General features: G+C 42.6%; 1 protein-coding gene across 1 annotated transcript in view; it reads right to left on the bottom strand.

Moving 5' to 3' along the window:
* Positions 1 to 19,382, bottom strand: part of LOC148010391 (receptor-like cytoplasmic kinase 185) — a 74,248-nt gene extending 54,866 nt beyond the window's left edge. The window contains exon 1 of the transcript XR_015689464.1: positions 18,784 to 19,382. The gene's annotated coding sequence lies outside the window, so the exon portion shown is untranslated. The remainder of the gene's footprint in view (positions 1 to 18,783) is intronic.
* Positions 19,383 to 19,602: the final 220 nt, after the last annotated feature.

Below are 19,602 nucleotides of genomic sequence, written 5' to 3'. Positions count from 1 at the left end.
CCAAATATTTGACCTCTTGTGCAAAGAATTCACATTTAGTTTTCTTTGCATAAACGGAATGCGTTCTTAACAGTTGGAATACTAATTGTAAGTGTTCCAAATGTTCTTCTCTTGATTTACTAAAGATCAAGATATCATCCAAGAAGACTGCTACAAAATGTCCTAGATAGGGCCGTAAAACACTATTCATCAGCTTCATAAAGGTAGCTGGTGCATTAGTGAGACCAAAAGGCATCACCAAAAAATCATAATGCCCATATCTAGTACGAAAGGCCGTCTTGGAAATATCTTGTGCCTTAATTCTTATTTGGTGATAGCCTGATCTTAAATCTATCTTTGTGAAGAATTTTTCCCCTTGCAATTGATCAAAAAGATCTTCCATTCTCGGCATAGGAAATTTATTCTTCACCGTTATTTTATTAAGTGCTCTAGAGTCAACACAAAGTCGCATAGAACCATCTTTTTTCTTTACCAATAAAATTGGTGAAGCCCAAGGTGAATTACTGGGTTGAATAAACCATTTATCCAGGTAATCCTTAATTTGTCTTTCAACTTCTTGATTCTGTGTTTCACTTAACCTATACGGTGGTTTTGAAATTGGGTGTGTATCCTTATTTATATCAATTGGGTGATTTATATCACCTCTATCTGGTGGAAGGCCACTTGGTAAATCAGAAGGAATCACATCTTTAAAATCATCTAACAAACTATTCAATTCATTATTAACATTCAACTCACAAACATAAGAAAATTGTTGATTAATATTACAGGAAGTAAAAGTATTATGTACAGGAAGAGACCATAACATATATACCTCACAGACCTCCTTCTTTATCAGCTTCTGAACTTCAGTAGAACACAGCAAAGGATTATCAAATACTTCAAGTTCACCTTGAATGACAAAAGTCTTACCATCCCTTTCAAATTCCAGTGTATTATGGTGATAGCTACGTCTTAAGGATGGTTCCAATCCCCGTAGCCACTCCCTCCCTAGAGCAATATCAGCTCTTTCCATGTTCATTATTTGGAAATCAAGCTTATCTTTATATCCTTGAATCTCAATTTCCAAATTGGATACCATTGTATCCCATATTTTATTGTCTTGGCCTTGCATCATACGAACAACATATTGATGCTCACTGTTTTGTTGGGGAAGTTTCAATTTTTTGACAAGTGCATAATTTATAAAATTATGTGTGGCAAAGTCATCAATCATAACTCTAACCCTTTTTCCAGCTATCAATCCATGTACTCTAAGTAAATCATGTGGCCCAAAAGTAGGCTGCCACATAGAAGTTGACATACAACACTTATGTTGTACATCCATGTGCAAGACCTCTAAAGATTCATACTTTTCATGGCCCTTTAATTCTAAGGTCTGCACTACATGGATTTGTTTTTCTTTTCCCTTGCCCTTGTCCTTATCCTTTCCTTTGTCTTCCCCCTTTTTCTTTTGAGGGCAATTCCAAGCAGCATGGTTAGGGGATAGGCAATTAAAACACAACTTTTCTTTTTTGGCCTTATCAAAGTCATCAGGTATTAACTTTGGCCTCATATATGGTTTCTTTTCAAAAGGTTGTTTTTCACCCTTGAAAAATGGCATTTTCCTTTTAAATTTGCCCACAAATTTTGAGGTTTCCAATTCCTTAGACTTGGGCTCCGTATCAGTGAGACTAGTGAGTGTACCTGGACGCATACTATCTTCATAAATTAATGCAAATTTAATTGCCTCTTCCAGCGTCTTAGGTAAACTCCGTTTTACTTCCTTTTTACAGGCTTTATCTAGTCCCCTAATGAATCCTCTTGTTTTTTGGAATTCATCTATTCCTTCCAGTTTGAGGATTATCTCACGATATTCCTCCAGATATGTCAACAGGGGTCTTCCCTTTTGTCTGACATAATCCCAATCTTCCCAATTTCTTTCCATTTCATTTTCAGGACGAAATTTTTTCAAAAAGACGGATTCAAATTGAGCCCAAGTTTCAGGTATTTTATTCGCCTCCTTTAAAGTTCACCACCACTTATATGCTTTGGGCCCCAAAGTTAAACTAGCCTCCAATGCTTGGAGATGTAGTGGGGTATTTTTTAATTTATGTAAATCTTCCCATTTTTTGAGGAAATTAAAGATTATGTCTTTATTCCTATCTTTTTCGTCCCCGTAAAATTGAGGTGGTTTCATATCCTTTAGAACTGGGTTATCCCTCAATTTATGGTAAGATTGGGGTTCCTTAGGATCTCGCATAGTCACATCTAAATCTTTCGATGAAGATGGGACATCCGAGGTTTCGATTTTATTTTTATCTCTTTCCAACAATAAAGTTAATTGAGATTTTATTTCAGTGAGTGTTTGAGTTAAAAATTCCATTTGAACCCCCTGAGCTTGCACACGAGCAGTAAGATCATCAAATTGCTCTCGTGTAGCAAAAAATTATTCCCATTGTTCTTCTTGTACTTCTGGTTCATGGGGATCTACCATAGGTTGGTCCCCAGAACTAGAACCTTCCATTATTTTCTCTTTCCCTCTTTCTGCCATTAATACACTGGAATTGGAAAGCAAAGATAAGAAATTTGCATACAAAGTAAAGTACTTCCCTGATTTTAATGGCAGGCAATGGTTGCTGGTTTGGAAAGAAATCCGAAAAGTAAGGAACAAATTTTATCACCCAAAGAAAGTCGGTCACGCAGAAAATGGAGCTTCTTTGCAGAACGACTAGTATTCAGCCCCATTCTTTAATAATCACGCTGGTCATTAATGTCGCTTTCCTGAATTTGCTTCCTGCTGAACATGTACTTATGATATAAATACAGTCGAGGCTGAAAATGCATGTCTTATTGGTGTGTTCATGGAGGAGCATTCACAGTCAGGCGTGGGCAAGATTCGATGGCCCACGATCAGCTTTTTAAAAAACGCGTAAAAAAGAATGGCTGCCCCTTTCGATATGTTTCGTGGCCAAAATTACACATCACGTTAACTTTCGTGACGTGTCACGTCACGTCTAACCAGTGACTTACGGGTCGTTACAAGTCCGTCGATTGTTGTCGACGTCTCGTCTGACCAACGACTTATTTTCGTGACGTGTCACGTCACTACTGACCAACGAATTTACGGTCCATCGATTATCGACTGAACAGATTGCGGGCGAATCCGTCACTGCCCTTTCGTTGAAGACCTCCAGGAATCCTCACGGCTCTGATACCAATGATAGATGGCTTCGAGAAAAAAAAAAAAAAACCATGAAGACCTTGAGCACGAGTCATTCTTCTCCTCCCAACCACGCCTAGATAAGTGCTGGCCCCTCTCATCCGTATTCCTTTGCCAGCCGTCCACTTCTCTGGAGTCCTACTATTCTTGGACTCTCTTACTCTCTAGGCTCCCCTTAACCCCATTCAGGCGCCCAAGAGCCCGGACGGTCATTCTCGTGCGTGTTCCCCTAGATTTACCTTAATGTCACATTAAATGTCACTTTTAATGTCACATTCCATATTTATGACCTTAACGTGACATTAAATATCACTTTTAATGTCACATTAATGTCACAGTTTCTTTGGAGCTACAGATGCGGACCTTGTTCGTGAACAAGTCTTCATCGCTTCAAGAACACATCAACAAGCTTCGGCAACTTCAAATGCAGGTTAAAAATGCGGGGAAGACTATTTCCTCCAAAGACATGGCGATCACTTTACTATCCCAGTTGCCGCCACAATTTGGTGCTTTTTATTCCGCTCTTATTGCATCAGGGTGGGAGTCAACTCTTCGAGGGGAAGAGTTGGTTCCTATGGTCTTGGACCAAGAGGAACAGCTGAAGGGACAGAATGCTTCCAAATTGAAGGCTTTGGTTGGTCAAGCCTCTCAGAAGAAGGGGAAGGACCAAAAGAAAAAGAAGGAGAACAACAAATCCAAGAAGGACAAGGAGAAGGAATCGACTTGCCATATTTGTGGTAAGACCAATCATTGAAAGAAGGATTGCCCGACAAAGACAAGAAGAACACCAAGAAGAAGGACACGAAGGATTCTGGAGCGGTGGTTGCACCCTCATCAACTGCTTTTCTACAGTTAGCAGTCATTGAGGACTCTACACCGAAGACTTCTGATGTTGCAATGGCAGCTCCCCAGGCTCGTGAGTGGAACGTGGACAATGGTGCCTCCCGGCACATGACGACTCCTCTCCTTGGTGTCGCCCATTTGCAACCTTCGCGTGGGCAGATTCTCATTGGAGACAGCTCTTCTATGTCTATTGCTGCGCGGGGTGAGATGCAGCTTATTCCAAATGGACGTGGTGGTACCCACACTTCTGAGGTGTTGCACGTGCCAGGTTTGGGGTATCATTTACTTTCGGTCCATAAGATTAGTGCTCTTGACCTCTTGGTGGAGTTTGACAGTGATACTGTTCGAGTCCTTGATCGTGGATCGAGAAAGGTTCTCTCTGCAGGATATGAGGAGAATGGCGTCTACGAATTGAAGTCCTCTTCAGCTCTTACTTCTCTTCTTTTTACTTCTCAGATACAGTCCGAGTTATGGCATGCTCGGTTTGGCCACCTGAACTACGAGTACCTTCGGAAGGCGTCGCGAGGGTCGTTTGTCCAAGGATTGCCAAACATAGTGGTGAGCTATCAGCCATGTGTCTCCTGCATTCGTGGGAAACTGCATCAAGATGCGATTCCCAGCCAAGCTTCTAGGCGGTCTACTTCACCCATGGAGCTTGTATCTATGGATCTTTGTGGCCCGAAAGACCAAGTCCCTGAAGGGAAGCTTGTACTTCATGTTGATCGTAGATGACTACAGCAAGATGACTTGGGCCTATTTCTTGACTTTAAAGTTGGAGGCTTTCTCTCACTTCAAGGATTGGCTTCTCTTTGAAGAGAACCGTTTTGGCTGGCGACTGAAGGCCTTGCGTTCAGACAAGGGAGGCGAATTTATGTCTAATGAGTTTGCTCGTTTTTTAGCACATAGGGGTATTCACCAAGAGTTTGCTAAAACCAACACTCCCCAAGAAAATGGCATTTTGGAGCGGAAAAACTGAAGTGTGATCGAGATGGCATGCACCATGATGGAGCATCGACAGACACCTTAATTTCTGTGGGCCGAAGCAGTGACTACCACAGTTCACATCCTCAATCGATCTCCCACTTCGGCCGTTGACAGGATGACACATTTTAAGGCTTACTTCGGGACTAAGCTTGATGTCTCTTATTTCAAGATCTTTGGGTGTGACGCTTATGTACACATTCCGAAGACGCAATGTGATAAGTTCGAGGCGGCTTCTCAATGACAGGTTTTTGTTGGCTACAGCTCCCAGTCCCAAGGTTATCGTTTTTTTGATCCCGTCAAGCGAGATATCTACACAAGCCGAGACATGTGGTTCGTGGAAGTTCCGACCACAAAGGGAGGTGAGAAGCACCCTATCCTTGGAGCTCCAAGGGAGAGTTGGGCTCCCGAGGCAGTTCCTTTGGAGCCAAAGTCTTTTGATGGAGATTTTTCTTCTGATTCTGAGTCTTCACTTCCAACGGCCACCCCCGAGGAGATTCCGCGGGTGGATGTTCCCGAGTCTTTAGCAAATGGAGAGCAACGAGGAGAGGTTCATCCTCCTCCTCGTCGGGCCTATGACACACTCCGAGATTCAGGGATCGAGGGGGTCCTTGAGAAGTGGGAACCGTAGGATGAACCGCGGAGGTCACGGCAGACATTCTTCGGAGCTTGTTTGCTCCAACTATTGTTTGCTGACTCGTGTTATGCAGAATCGAGAGCCCACCTCAATGAAGAAGGCTTTGCAGTCTCATCATTGACGGAAGGCCATGGAAGCCGAGTTGGAGACTATTGACAGGAATGGCACTTGGTCTCTTGTGCCTCGTCCCTCTCACAAGAAGATGATTGGTGTCAAGTGGGTCTTCAAGACCAAGTACCTTAGCGATGGTTCTTTGGACAAGCACAAGGCTCGCCTTGTTGCTAAAGGTTTTGCTCAATGCCCAGGCATTGATTTCCATGATACTTTTGCCCCCACTGCTCGTATGGCGACTATTCGAGCTGTTCTTGTCTTGGCTGGCCATCGAAGATGGCCTGTCTATCAGTTGTGGAGTGAAGTCGGCCTTTCTGAATGGTGGCTCGCAGGAGGAGATCTACGTTGAGCAACCTCCTAGCTTTGGATCCTCGGATGGAAAAGTTTGCACGTTGAAGCAGGCATTATATGGCCTCAAGCAAGCTTCGCGTGCATGGAACGAGAAGATTGACTTGTTTCTTCAATCGAAGTTGGGATATCGACGCTCTAAGGCCGATCCACAGCTTTATGTGCACGCTTCCGAGGTTGGTCGTCTGTTGTTTGTCTTATATGTTGACGATTTGATTTTGACAGGGAGTCATGCACAAAAGGTCCGAGAGATCAAGACAGCTTTACATTAAGTATTCGAGATGACGGATTTGGGGCTTTTTCATCGCTTCTTGGGTTACGAGATTTATCAATCTCAGAGAGGGATTTTCATCTCTCAACAGAGGTACATTCAGGAGCTCTTGGTGACTTTTGAGATGGAGACTTGTCGGCCCATTACTACTCCTATGGATCCGAATTGGAAGGCCACTTCACACTCAGATTCTCCCGTGATGGATGCTTCACACTACCATCAGTTGATTGGATCCTTGATTTGGCTTCTCAACACTCGTATTGATCTTTGTTTTGCTATGGGTCTTTTGGCAGGGTTCATGACTGAACCCAAAGAGGTGCATTGGCACGCTGCCCTAAGGATTCTTCAGTATTTTAGGGGGACCTCTGACTTAGGGATTTCTTATCCCGCAAGTACAGATGCTTCAGATCTGGTTCTTGCAGGTTGGAGTGACTCGGATTGGGCTAGCGATATGGACCGCCAACGGTCTACTACAGACTATTGTTTTACCTTGGGTACAGGTGTTATCTCTTGGAGTAGCAAGAAGCATTCCACAATAGCCCTTTCTTCTACAGAGACACAGTATCGAGCTGCGTCTTCCACCACATGTGAGGTTGTGTGGCTTCGAAGATTGTTGGAGAAGCTTGGCTGCCCCCAAACTCATCCTACTCTTCAGCGGTGCGACAATGAGAGTTGCATTGCCTTGGTACGGAATCCTGTATTCCATGCCCAGATGAAGCACATTGAGATCCAATATCACTTCATTCGGGCAAAGCTTCTGGATGGGACCATTGATGTGGAGTATTGCAAGACGGAGGATAATCTTGCAGATTTGTTTACGAAGGCACTTCCCCAAGCTCTTCTTCTGCCACATTCCAGATCCCTCAATCTTTTGACCTGTCCAGGATCTGAGAGGAGGTGTTAAACAATCATTTCCTGGACGGTTGGTGGACAGCGGAGTACAGCAGTGCCACGTCAGCAACCACATCAGCAAACTGCGCAGGTGCCACGTGGCAACCTGCAATCGAACAATGCAGTCGGACAATTATTTGGGCATTATTATATAACAATCAGTTGCATATAATGCTGCTGACCTGGTCATTTTTATGCCTTTTCTTTTTGGCTATTTATAGCCAGTTTGTGGCACACTCCAGCAGTCATTCATTTCAGATTCTGATCTTGAGATCTGTTGGCTAAGACAGACCGTGCTCGGGCTGACGGAGATCGAGGTCATCAAGTCAAAAACACACGCAGATATTTCCTCTGCCCCCGAGTATTTCTGCACTCTTATACAGCATACTACACCGCAGATTTTCTGCATTTACACTGTCTCCTTTTCTCTCTCTCTCTCTGTGTTCACTCTCTCTCAGTCTTTGTCCTACGTTTCCGCATCGCTGCACTTTGACACTTGCCACCCAGCATCCTCAGCTACATGTGATTGTTGCCAGCTATCACAACTTGCTTTGTTGCCATTCAAAGGCTCTCCTTCCCTATTGCAACTCTATGAGACTTATTTGAGATAACGCATTGCACATCCATTATTGACTCATGTCAAAGTTTAGTCTTTGGAAAAGCTTTAAACGAGCTATACTATGATTCATACATATCACACAAAAAGAACTGAAATAATGAACAAAAGAGGTGGCAGCTTAGAGGAGGAGGCTGCTACTTAAAGGCCTAGTGGGCTAAGAAGCATCTACTATCCAGGCATGATAAAGCAATTACAAAGATGGGAGAAGGGAGGAAGAAGGAAAAAAAGGCCTGGATTAACGTCTTGTAGCATCATGTAACATTTTCCTAACGTCAAGCTTCACTTCTTTTTTTGTCAAAAAAACATCAAATTTTTTGCTCATAGAAGCGTTTCAAAACTTCCAAACCTAGAGCAATCTAACATACAATGCATGTGCATGCATGATAGAGCAATTAGAGTGATGGGAGGAGGGTGAAAGAAAAAACTAAATGATACCTTAACTCAAACACCTTCCTAAAATGTCACATAAAATTCTAAAACATACATTAGCAATGCAAGTTGAAAAATAGTTAAAAACGGTGAATACTCAAATTGAAGAGTAGAAGTAATAATTCCAAATTGTGATTGCAAAATGCCATATGATATAAAAACTACAATCCAACAATAAACATTGAATAATGAGTACTTGGACCAAAGACTAAAAGAAACAGTACAAACTAAGAAATTTAGTAAAGCCAATGGACTAGGACCTACGAACAGCAAAATGTCAAAAGGAGTATATAATGTACACTCAGCAGTTACGTCTCAGCTGAAGACTCCCACGTGCCCTAAAGGCTAAATAGCACATACTCATGCTTGAAGCTTGATACATGATTGCATCATTTAAATCCTGATCATCAACCAATAGGAGAATGCTTCACGTCATGCATAATATAATCATCCTTCTCAAGATCTCCCTGCTGGGTATGCTCAATTTAGTGCTCATGCAATGCAAAAAAAAGAGGTGAAAACTCCCATAGGCAAGCCCAAAATACAGATTGCAATGAGTCACAGGATGTGGATAATTGTGCTGATCACGCTATTGTAAATTCTAAGAAGGATATAAAAGACATGGAATCTCATGTGATGCTTGCATGGGGCAACAATGTGTGCAAAAGATAGCTTTGTATTGATATTGATCATGCTCAATTGTTGGAAAAAGAACTCTGGGCAGAGGGTAGGGTACATTGTGAGTCTCCACGACCATGACATAGTCGAGCTTAGCAGCCACAACTACAAAGGGCACAATCATATGATGATGATCAGATTGCTGTTGAGCGCAACCTACTCATCCTTCTTTCCTACCACAAATGGATCTGCACATGCAATCGTGCTCTTCCCCAACATGCTTAAATTGGCAGCATAGTTGCAGGAAACCGGGAAATGGGAAAACAGGGAACAGGAACAAGAACGGGAATGGAAACATCAAATTTCGAGGGGGAAACGAAAACACCACATCATCCAAGGCAAGTGGGGAGAGGCTAGCTTAGAGTCTAGGTGCTTAGAAGCTAAATCTTAGAATACAAGTTTCATACTCAAAATTAAAGCTTTCCAATTTCCAAGCTTTAAAATAATTGTACAAAAGGCGTAAGCTCAAAGGAGCTGTCTGATGCATACAAGGATTTTGGAACATAATTAATATGCTGATTGCAAAGAAAGAACACTTGTAAAAAAGTGCAAAACCATACAAGAGAGTGAGTGATAACTAATTATCATCTCTTAGTTCCTCTTCCTTTCTATCTCCCTCTTCCTCATCTATGTCATAGTCCCTATCATCCTCCTCATTAATGCAGATAGTTGAAACAAATAGAAACAACTCTAAGCTTAATCATTCTAAATAATTAACATTAAACATTTTATGATTTAAGCTTAATTAATGATACATTTTACAATTAAATATTAAGTATTAAATGACTATTTAATATTATGAGCTTAAAAGAAAATGCTACATTTCACCAACACCAGGGACTATCATTAATTAATTAATTAATGTCAATCTAAGGGTTAACAAAGGTTGGGGACCACTAAGTTGCAAATAGCCTAGCCAATTTAATTATAGATGAGGACACTTAATTTTGGGCAAGGTCACAAGTGCTAAAAATTAATTAATGGCTGGATAATGCTAACAATTGGGTTTAGAAGGCTATCGAAGACTATCACTTGGCAAAAATACCAATGCAAATTGAGAAAACGTTTTTGGGGCTTGGTCTCAACCATTCAGATCAGTTATCATCTAGAGGAGGAGTAAGAAAGGCTGTTGGTCCATTTTCTTAGCAAAAAAACAGCAAATTGCAATAGCTAACAACCATCTGGAGCCATCAACAGGCAAGCCACAACAAGAGAAGGCCCATCAGCTAGCTGTCATGAGGACATGTATTTTTGAAACCTCACTGAACATGTGGATTAATTTTTAATCACATGGTTAAGTAAATGTTACACATGTGGGCTGTAATTGGGGTTAGAGTAAATTTTACAAGCCCGGGACCCAAGGAAATCACGGGATGTCAAAGACAAAAGTTGATATAAGTTATCCGCATACGTACTTAATGCTAAAAAAAACCATTTGGAAAGGCTGCCACTTGTCAAAAATGCCCATGCAAGACTGAAAAACGTCTTTAAAGGCTAGAGAGAGGCATTTTTAGTGTATTCAACCTGCCAAGAGAGATGCAGGAGAGGCTGCTGGTCTAACTTGCAACCATTGGAGGACCTTTTGAGGCAATCAGGGGTAGGAGAAGACCAATCAACAACAAGTGAAAGCATCTACATGCTATTGAGACAGGGCAGCAGCAGTAAATGGCTGATTTTCTTCAGTTCTTTGCATCTACAACCTGTTGAGATAGGCTAGCAACAATAAATGACAGATTTTCTTCAATTCTTTGCGTAGAAAGTTTGGATTTTCTCTCTCCTCAACATTCTCTCTCATCTCCCAACCTTTCTACAGCCTTGCTCCAAAGATTGCAGCATTGAGTTTACTAGAGACTGAGAAATTTCAGATTCCTCTGCTGAAAACCCTAATTAGCAGCAAAAAGTAGGGTTTAGCAACAGCCTCAAGAAGAGTGCCAAAAATTGGAAGCTCCAAGACTTGGATCTTTCAGCATTGAAGAAGAATTTCAGCTAAATTTAGGTGGAGGACTAGCCAGCCATTGAATTTGGGGCATTTCCATCGTCTATGAAGTGGGTGAAGGCCCATTAAGTGCCGAATCAAGGGGCAAAACAGATTGAAGACTTGCTGGTCACTTTGGACACTAAGGGGAGTTTGGATTGCGTAGGGGATCGGGAGAATCCCCTTGTAAATCAACTTCTTCTTCAATAAAGCTAAAGAAAGACTAAAAGGGGCACCAATTTTGGGGCCAATTGGGTATGCATTGTCCAAGATCAATAGGTAAATTTGTATTTTCAGATTTGCATTTATTGTTTGTTGCTGTAATTAAGTTGTAATCAGGGATTTACCACCCATCCACGAAAGGAAGGCTAGTTTCACTAGCCACATCATCAACTGGCTGGCAAGAGCAATTCTAGTACTCCTAGGATACAATAGATTACTTTTCTTGTTGGTTGAAACAAATAAAGTGTGCAGTTCAGTTTATGTTTATGTATTGATTGTTGTAATTAAGGGCTTGATCAAGGAATTACCGCCCCTTCATAGAAGGAAGGCTGGTTTCAAATAACACTACACTTAACAAGTATAAAGAACATGATGATTAATAATGCCACATTTAAAGTGTAAAGAATTTAGTACATTTTACTAAAAATGTTATGGCCTTCTTGGGAAACGGAGCGAACTGAAATATTTCCACAAGTGAAAATGCCATCGAACAAAGAAACCTTTCAGGTCATCCTCCATGCATTTCGGCGTTTTGGGTCCTATAAAGGGGTGTTTCCCGCTTCTACAACTAGCAATGACAAATACCACGTTATTTACTTTTTACATACCCAAAAATTTCTGCTTTTTGAAGCAATATGTGAATAGGAGCTCGATAACTACTCCAAACAAGAGAAGCTCACAACAAAACTCAAAATATGAATAGCCAATGACTGCAACTCATGTCCATCGGATCCATAATCCTCCTACCATAAGGCAGCCCAACAGCCCAATCTCTATGTCTATCATCCTGAAATCAGCCTTCCTTCTTGAATAGGGTGGTAAAACCTGATCAAGCACTTAATTACAGCAATTAAAAACCGAGCATAAATTGAAACGCACAACCTTAACAATCTTGGATAATAGACACCTGATTGTCAGAAGTGGTGCAACAATGGAAGCATAAACATGTGCTGAAATAAACTCTTGAACACAAGACAAAAGAAAAGAAAGAGATAACACAATTCAGATGAGAACTCAAATGTATACTCGGGAAATGGAATCCATATACCAAGACATGAGACAGTACAGATACAATGCGAGTCACCGGCTATGGAGACGCTGGCACCTGCTCCCTCTCTCCAAGAACTGTCCAGTGATGAATGAATGTGGAGGAGGGAGGTTGACAATAAATAGGCCACAATAAATGCCTAAAATATAACAAGTACTGGCCGACTGGCTGCAAATAATGCCAATCCACAATAAACAAAGGCAAATAAAATGCCTAAAATGTCTCTGTGCGCCCAGCCTGCTGAACCACAAGTCTAGACTCAACCATGAGCTGACTAATCTGCTAACACCCTCTCTCAGATCATGGGTGATCTAATACAACACGATATACAATGATAAGGTCACATCATAGTACACACAACAATGTCCATCATAGTAGAACCATGGATACCCAAGTAGCGGGTGCGCAAACCACCACCAAGGTGCCTCGGAGAGAACCTGATATTGATGTCGATCATACCAGCTCCTGAAGATAGAGATGATCATAGTAGCTCTCAATGTCTGTCAACAATGCTACTGAAGTAGCACATATGACCATCCTGTCACCAATGCCGCAGCGCATAAATGACCATGGATTTCCCATCTTTGGCCAGACCGCCAAAATGTCCCCTCATGTGAGCTCCAGACGAAAGCCACCCACTCTATGTCAAGTAACTAACCCATCATGAACCTAGATGTCAATCCCAGCTCCAGGATTTGTACCTGCCAAACTTCAGTTGATGCGTCAGGAATGTCCCTCTCTCGATCCTGTGCATTTGTATAGAAATATAGATGAGGCGCGGCTGCCCCATCTCACCACCCTCTCACACTCCCTCTCTAGCACTGGAGTCTTGAGGGATGACCTCATCACCACCACTAGAAAGCACCTGAGGAAGGGGCCACTAAGCCCTTCCCACAATCCGAAGATGAGGATCCCTTCCGCACCTTGGACTTCACCTTGGCCGGAGGATTTGAGTCAGAATCTAAGGTAAGAGGATGACTCGTTGAAGGAGTCCGCATCCTTCTTCGTCTTTTGATCCTTTTTCTTCTTGGAAGCCGCTAACTCTTTACAGTCCTTCCTTAAATGACATTTCGTACCACAGTGGTAATACTGGGCCTTCGACTTCTTCATCTTCGAACCCCTCTTTGAAGCTACAAAAGCCTCATGGGAATCTCCATGTAGCGTATCATCAGTGGATGTGCATGGAGCAACCATCTGCAGAGGATTTAGAAAAGAAGTAGAGAAAAGAGGGTATTTGGAGAGGGAATGTCACAAGGACGTGAAAATTTTATGCTTTGCTTATGCTTAATTGACATTTGATTAAAGGATTAATCAAATGTGCAATTAAAAGATGCACATGTGTTGTACATGTGGGGTACAAGCTACTTTTTCACAGTTGAAGGCCGAAGGACCCAGTGAAAAAGATGGGTGTCAAAGGCAAAAGTTGTTACAAGTTACACTTGTTAGATTCTAGGTGAATTTTGGTGTCAGTTTGCCCCTATGACCATTAATTGGCCATTAAGTGTTAGTAGTGACACTAGGGACTAGGCATTAATTAATGGATTAATGCTTGTCCAAGGGTCAATTAATGCATGGGACCACTGGGTTGCAAATGGCCTAGCCAATTAATTTTTGGATGGGCAAGGTCAATTTTTTGGGCATGGATTAAGGGCTGAATTAATTTTATGGCTGGAAATTGCTGAAAATGGATTAAGAAAGCTGCCACTTGGCAAAACTTTTTTCATTTTGGAGCTATTGGAAAGAGGTGTCGGATTGTGGCTACCAGCTTTTGGGGCCATTTCCCAGCCATTGGAGACCATTTTGGTGATGGAGATTGCATATTCTTGACCTTGGGAAGCCGGCAATTGATGCTGATGCATTTTCTCCTAAAGAACACAGTCTCTGATGCTCCTATTGTTGTTGGTGTATCCGTTTGGGGCTGGTACAGCAGGGCAGCAGCAGATTTTGATCAGTTATTCGCGACCAATCTCGGAATTTTCTCTCTCTACAGCATTCTCTCAACTCCTTCAGCCTATGCTCAGCCATTCTCAGCAATTCTTAGCCATTCGGAGGAGATCTCGGTAATTTTTGGTGGACTGATCTATAATTTCTACAGTAAACCCTAATTTACAGCAAAAATTAGGGTTTAGCAGCCACCTTGGGATCCGTGCCATAGATTGAAGGCTCAAGGGACTGAAATCAGCAGCTGATAATTGAAGATTATCAAGGGATTTCAGGAGCCAACCCATCCCGAATTGATTTGGGGCAACATTTGGCCAACCAAAAGTCAAATTGGAGAATAAGTCCTGGGTGAATCAAGGGGCAAATGACCCAAAAGGCTTGCTGGTCATTTATGACAGCAAGAGCAATTGGTTAGCAGGAGGAGATTGAAGAATCTCAAGTTGTACTCCTTCCAATTGAATGAAAGCTAAAGAAATACCGCAAGGGGCGCCAATTTTGGGGCCAACAGGGAGTCTACTGTCCAAGAATGTTATGGTAAAGTGTGTATCTCATTTTATGTGCATTTATTTATTGTTGTAATTAACTCTTAAATCAAGTTATCACCACCCATTCCAAGAAGGAAGGCTGGTTTCAGGGAACACAACCAAAACACGAGCACAGACTACAAAAAACAAGAGTTCATATATAGTATAACCCAAAATCTAATCAAAATAAGACAAAAGCTGCAGGAAGAAATCTAAAAATCAGTCAAAAACTGTCAAAAACAGTAAAAACGACCTGATAATGTAAGCACCCAGCCAGTAGGAGATGTTGAAACATCAAAACACAGGCTGAAACAGATGCGTAGGCTGTATGGATGCTGCCATTAGCAAAAAACGTAGGCAAAATAGGGCGCCTAGTAGGAGTAGCAGCTGCCTAATCAGCAAGAGGGGAAACAGTCCTGAAATCAGCAAGAAAACACAGCACAAACACGAATCCCGAAATCTGATACCATGTCAGAAGTGGTGCAGCAATGGAAGCATAAGCATGTCCTGAAATAAACTGCTGAACACAAGACAAAAGAAAAGAAAGAGATAACACAATACAGATGAGAACTCAAATGTATACTCAAGAAATGAAATCCATATACCAAGACATGAGACAGTACAGATAAAATGTGAGTCACCGGCTATGGAGGCACTAGCACCTACTCCCTCTCTCCAAGAACTATCCAGTGATGAATGAATGTGGAGGAGGGAGGCTGAGAATACATAGGCCAAAATAAATGCCTAAAATATGACGGGTCACTAGCTGCAAATAATATCAATCCACAATAAACAATGGCAAATAAAATGCCTAAAATGTCTTTGTGCCCAGCCTGCTGAACCACAAGTCCAGACTCAACCATGAGCTGACTAATTTGCTAACACCGATTGGCCCCAAAACTAGCTTATTTGAGACCATAACGAGCTTTGTATCGCTTGTATACCATGTGCTCTTTCCCCTTAACCACAAACCCTGGAGGTTGTGACACATAAACATCCTCGTGCAAATGACATTTTCATTTCCCGAGCCCCTACAGCAAGGCGAGTCTGCGTAGGAAATAACTCCTTGGTCAAGATTCACGCCCATCAGTACTCCCATTGACCAAGTCCAGATCTAGCTTCATTGGATGATATCTATCATGCCCCCAGCTTGGGGTAAACTTGTTGTCCGTTCAACAACTTTGCCAATTGGGGCAAGCAATTTTCTTCACTGTGACTGCAATTGAGGTCCTAGACTCTCAAACTCGTTTAGTGATTGCTCATGACAAGACGCAACCTAATGGCCTTTACCACATGACCCATTTTCTTACGAGACAACTGCCAATGATTCAGAGTTCCATCACTTCCAAGCCTTGGCCACCACATAGGAGCCCATGGCCTCTAAGCATCTCTGGCATTTTCACTTAGGACATCTTGGCTATGACTCTCTTTATGAGTTGTCACGTCAGGGGATGGTTGAGGCCCTTCCATGCCTAAAACTATCTCAAAAGGTCTATAAAGCATGTCAACTAGGTAAGCAACATCGTACACCCTTTCCTCAGCAATCTACTACCCGTACTTAGGAACCCCTTAGGCTCAATCATGTAGATCTTTGTGGTCCCGAATATCTTGGATCTCAAGGATCTTCAGCTCTTCTTCCTTAGCTCTCTTCTTTTCTCTTTCTTCATACCTTTTTGGGCTTGAGAGGGAGTGTTGAGAAACCACTTATTCAATATAATTCCTTCATTTAGGGTTTCACATTGGCAATCCCAAAAAGGGCTGGGCGCCAAAATTCTAGGCACTTTTTCAGAGGGACAAGGCCCTCATATAGTGGGGAGCTACCCTAGATTAACCGAGGCCTATTTATAGGCCACCTCTCCCCTCATTCATCAATCATCCCTTATTCTCAAACATTCCATCGCTCTTCTCTCCTAACCACTAGTGCTCAAACCCCTACTAGAGGACATTGCAATTCGAGGTCATCTTCAACCTCTCCCACATCCGACGTCAACTCCCATCCATCTGGCATCATGCTACAAGCTTACATTTGCACTCCAAGAGGATCTCCATCATCAAGTGTCTCCTCTCCCACACCTAGTGTCATCCTAGTTTTTGTGTTTAGCAAATTCAAGAGTTCCTCTACTACTAATGTCATCATACAAACTGTTGGTACTTGCATTTCCAGTCCACCATCACTCCTCATAGCTAGCATCTTCATCCACCTCCAATCGTTAGCATCCGGGCCGCTCTCATCTACGTTTGGCAGCTCAAATACCTCAAGTATTTGCATTTGCAGCCATTCTACTCCCTCGACAATCAGCTATCCTTCACCTTCTAGTGATTACTTCGATAGCCCACTACCCGGAGAACTTCATTTCACTGCCTTCGCTATGTGATTTCCCTTCAACTATTGTTGCCTAATTTAGAAAGGACAATGCCATCATCTTCTGAGCTTCGACTCCGTTGTATCAGCTTTTCTTCGCTTAGCATAATTCAGTGCTTCGTCATCTTCTTCTTTTGTATTCTCTGAGTTTCACTTCTCTCTCAGTGTTTTGCCTTGCATACTCTGTGATTCTCCCCATAAACCCTGCTCTCTCTTTACTTTGTCACATATTTTGACAATTGTCGCAAACAAAAAGTAACCACGAGACAATTTGGGCCATGGTAGACCAATTGGCTAGCATGACTCCATTTATCTAACAAAACACACTCTCAAAAGACACAAAATGGCGAGTTTCTTTGTCGAACATCTTTATAAGTTATATGGTTTGCTCGATGAAATAGTCAATAACTGCCATCCCTTATCCTAAGTTCTATAGCCATTTTTCGCCAACATATCCACTCTTAATTGGTTAATGCGAGTTCTGTTGATCTTCCAAAAACTGGAGACCATCATTCTCAAAACTAATGGACAAGGTAGAAAGAACCAACCAAACCGTGGAGAATACCTTGTGTGCATGTCTCCCATCGTCAATCCAGATGGGAGTACTATCTTTCACAAATTGAGTTCACATAGAACAATGCTCAAAATTTGACTACTAATGTACCCTATTCATGCTAGCATGCACTTATGAGGCAAAACATAGAGCTCAGAGGAGTAAGAATGCAATCAATGGTTAACTTCGTTCATGATATGGAAAAGATGTTCACATTTGCAAAGGAAATCATTAAAACAGCCCAAGCTCATGTTGCACCTTAGCCAGAATTGGAGCTCTTAGAAGGCATGTTAGTGTATTTGAGGGTACAAAAAGAATCTACCAGCAAATGTTATAAATTACCTTTGAGATACTAGGAACCATCTCAAATTACCAAGAAGATAATTAGCTAAAAGATAAGTAGTCCTGCAAGATAAAGCATTGATACGTTCAACTCAAACCAGAATTCATCTTGACTATATGGCAAAAAGATCCTATTAGACCGTTTATCCCAACTATTTAGTCCAATGGAAACACTCGCCGGAGCTGTAAGCAACATGGGAGTCATATACTTACTAAAAAGTTGTTTTCCTAACTTCATCCACTGCTTGTGACATAAGAGTACCCCGTTATGCTACTAATACCAAGCTCAAGGGTGATCCCACTCGGCTCTATGGCTATGAGGTTAGTCTCATGTTTGTTTACTTATGATTGTGTCTTGAGTGCAGGTTGGATCCTCAAAAGACGTTTTAGGTGGGGTAACTATCCTCTGGAGGAGGTAAATAGTTCTGCAACAACCACAACTTGGTGCCCTTCAGTTTGTTACCTTGTCTCAAAATTTTGACTTTACTATCGAGCTCACAAAACACAAGGATGACTTGATGCTCCCCTTGTTAATGGATCTCCTCCCATAGCTATGGAAGGCACAAGAAGCCATACAAAGAGAGAATGTGTGTGTTTCTTGAACACTCTGAAATTTTGTCTGCTACAGTGTGCAAGCACAGTTCTGAGCCTTGGACTCTTATGGTCCTTTGCTGCACCTCTAAAGGAAGCCGTCCTTACTTAATATCATGTCCCTTATTTGCCAGAACAAAAAGGCATTTCAATCGACTTCTGGAAAATAAAATAAACAACACTCAAATTTTGCAAATGGCGTGCAGGCATCTTACCAGACTGGGCCATAAGGGGTGGTGTTTTGGCAGGGTCTGATGCAGGGAGGGCCAGTTGCTGCTGCTGCTGACGACGGGGACCTTTCTTCTCTTTCGTTCGAGATCCTCCGTAGCAGCTGAACCAGCTCGTTCCTCTGTTTCACCTGCTCTTTCTTTGTGTCAATGCGGCAGCAGGAGGAAGGAGAAGAAACTGGGGGCGATGTCCTACGCTGCGTTACTAGCATCGAAAATCGCCCTCTGTGTCATGTGCAGAGAGGGTTGTAACGGGCAGAAGATTCGGGAGGTGGGCGATCGGCTGAGTCTGTGTGTGAGCGTTTTTGGGCGCCGCGGGGGGGAAGAAGGCGGGAGAGATGGTTCGTGAATCAGCGGAGAACCACAAAAGGTCAGGTGGGTGGGCAGCAGAGCACTGCAGACTGCAGACTCCAGAGGAATGGAAATCGGGTCTCTGTCTCTCTCTCTCTCTCTCGTATGTAGACAAATGTCCAGACTCCAGAGTACACATATGTATGTATATGTATCACAGTTTATGGGGGGTTGGGGTGAGATTACACCCTCTTCCTTGCCTCCCCCAACCCGCCATCTCACCCCCTCGTGTCTATGGTAAGGGGGGGTCTTCAAGGAGGGGAGAGTGGTGATCGACGGCCCCCTTTTTGCCCCCATCACATCCGATCATCTGGGCCGTCGATCACCGTTGACTGCGAAATCTGATCGTGAGAATGTCTTGTCGCCCAAGTGCCCGGCTCCGCGCGTGCCCTGCTTCGAATTTGCCCGGCCCCGAAAATGTCCAACCTCGCACATGGCCTCCTCCGAATGTGCCCG

The sequence above is a fragment of the Lygodium microphyllum genome, chromosome 29, assembly GCF_053477565.2.
Source record: "Lygodium microphyllum isolate KBCC chromosome 29, Lygodium_microphyllum_v1.1.10, whole genome shotgun sequence".
Taxonomy (NCBI): Eukaryota; Viridiplantae; Streptophyta; class Polypodiopsida; order Schizaeales; family Lygodiaceae; genus Lygodium; species Lygodium microphyllum.
Note: the sequence above shows the minus strand (reverse complement) of the source record. Positions and strands in the feature narration are given on the sequence as shown.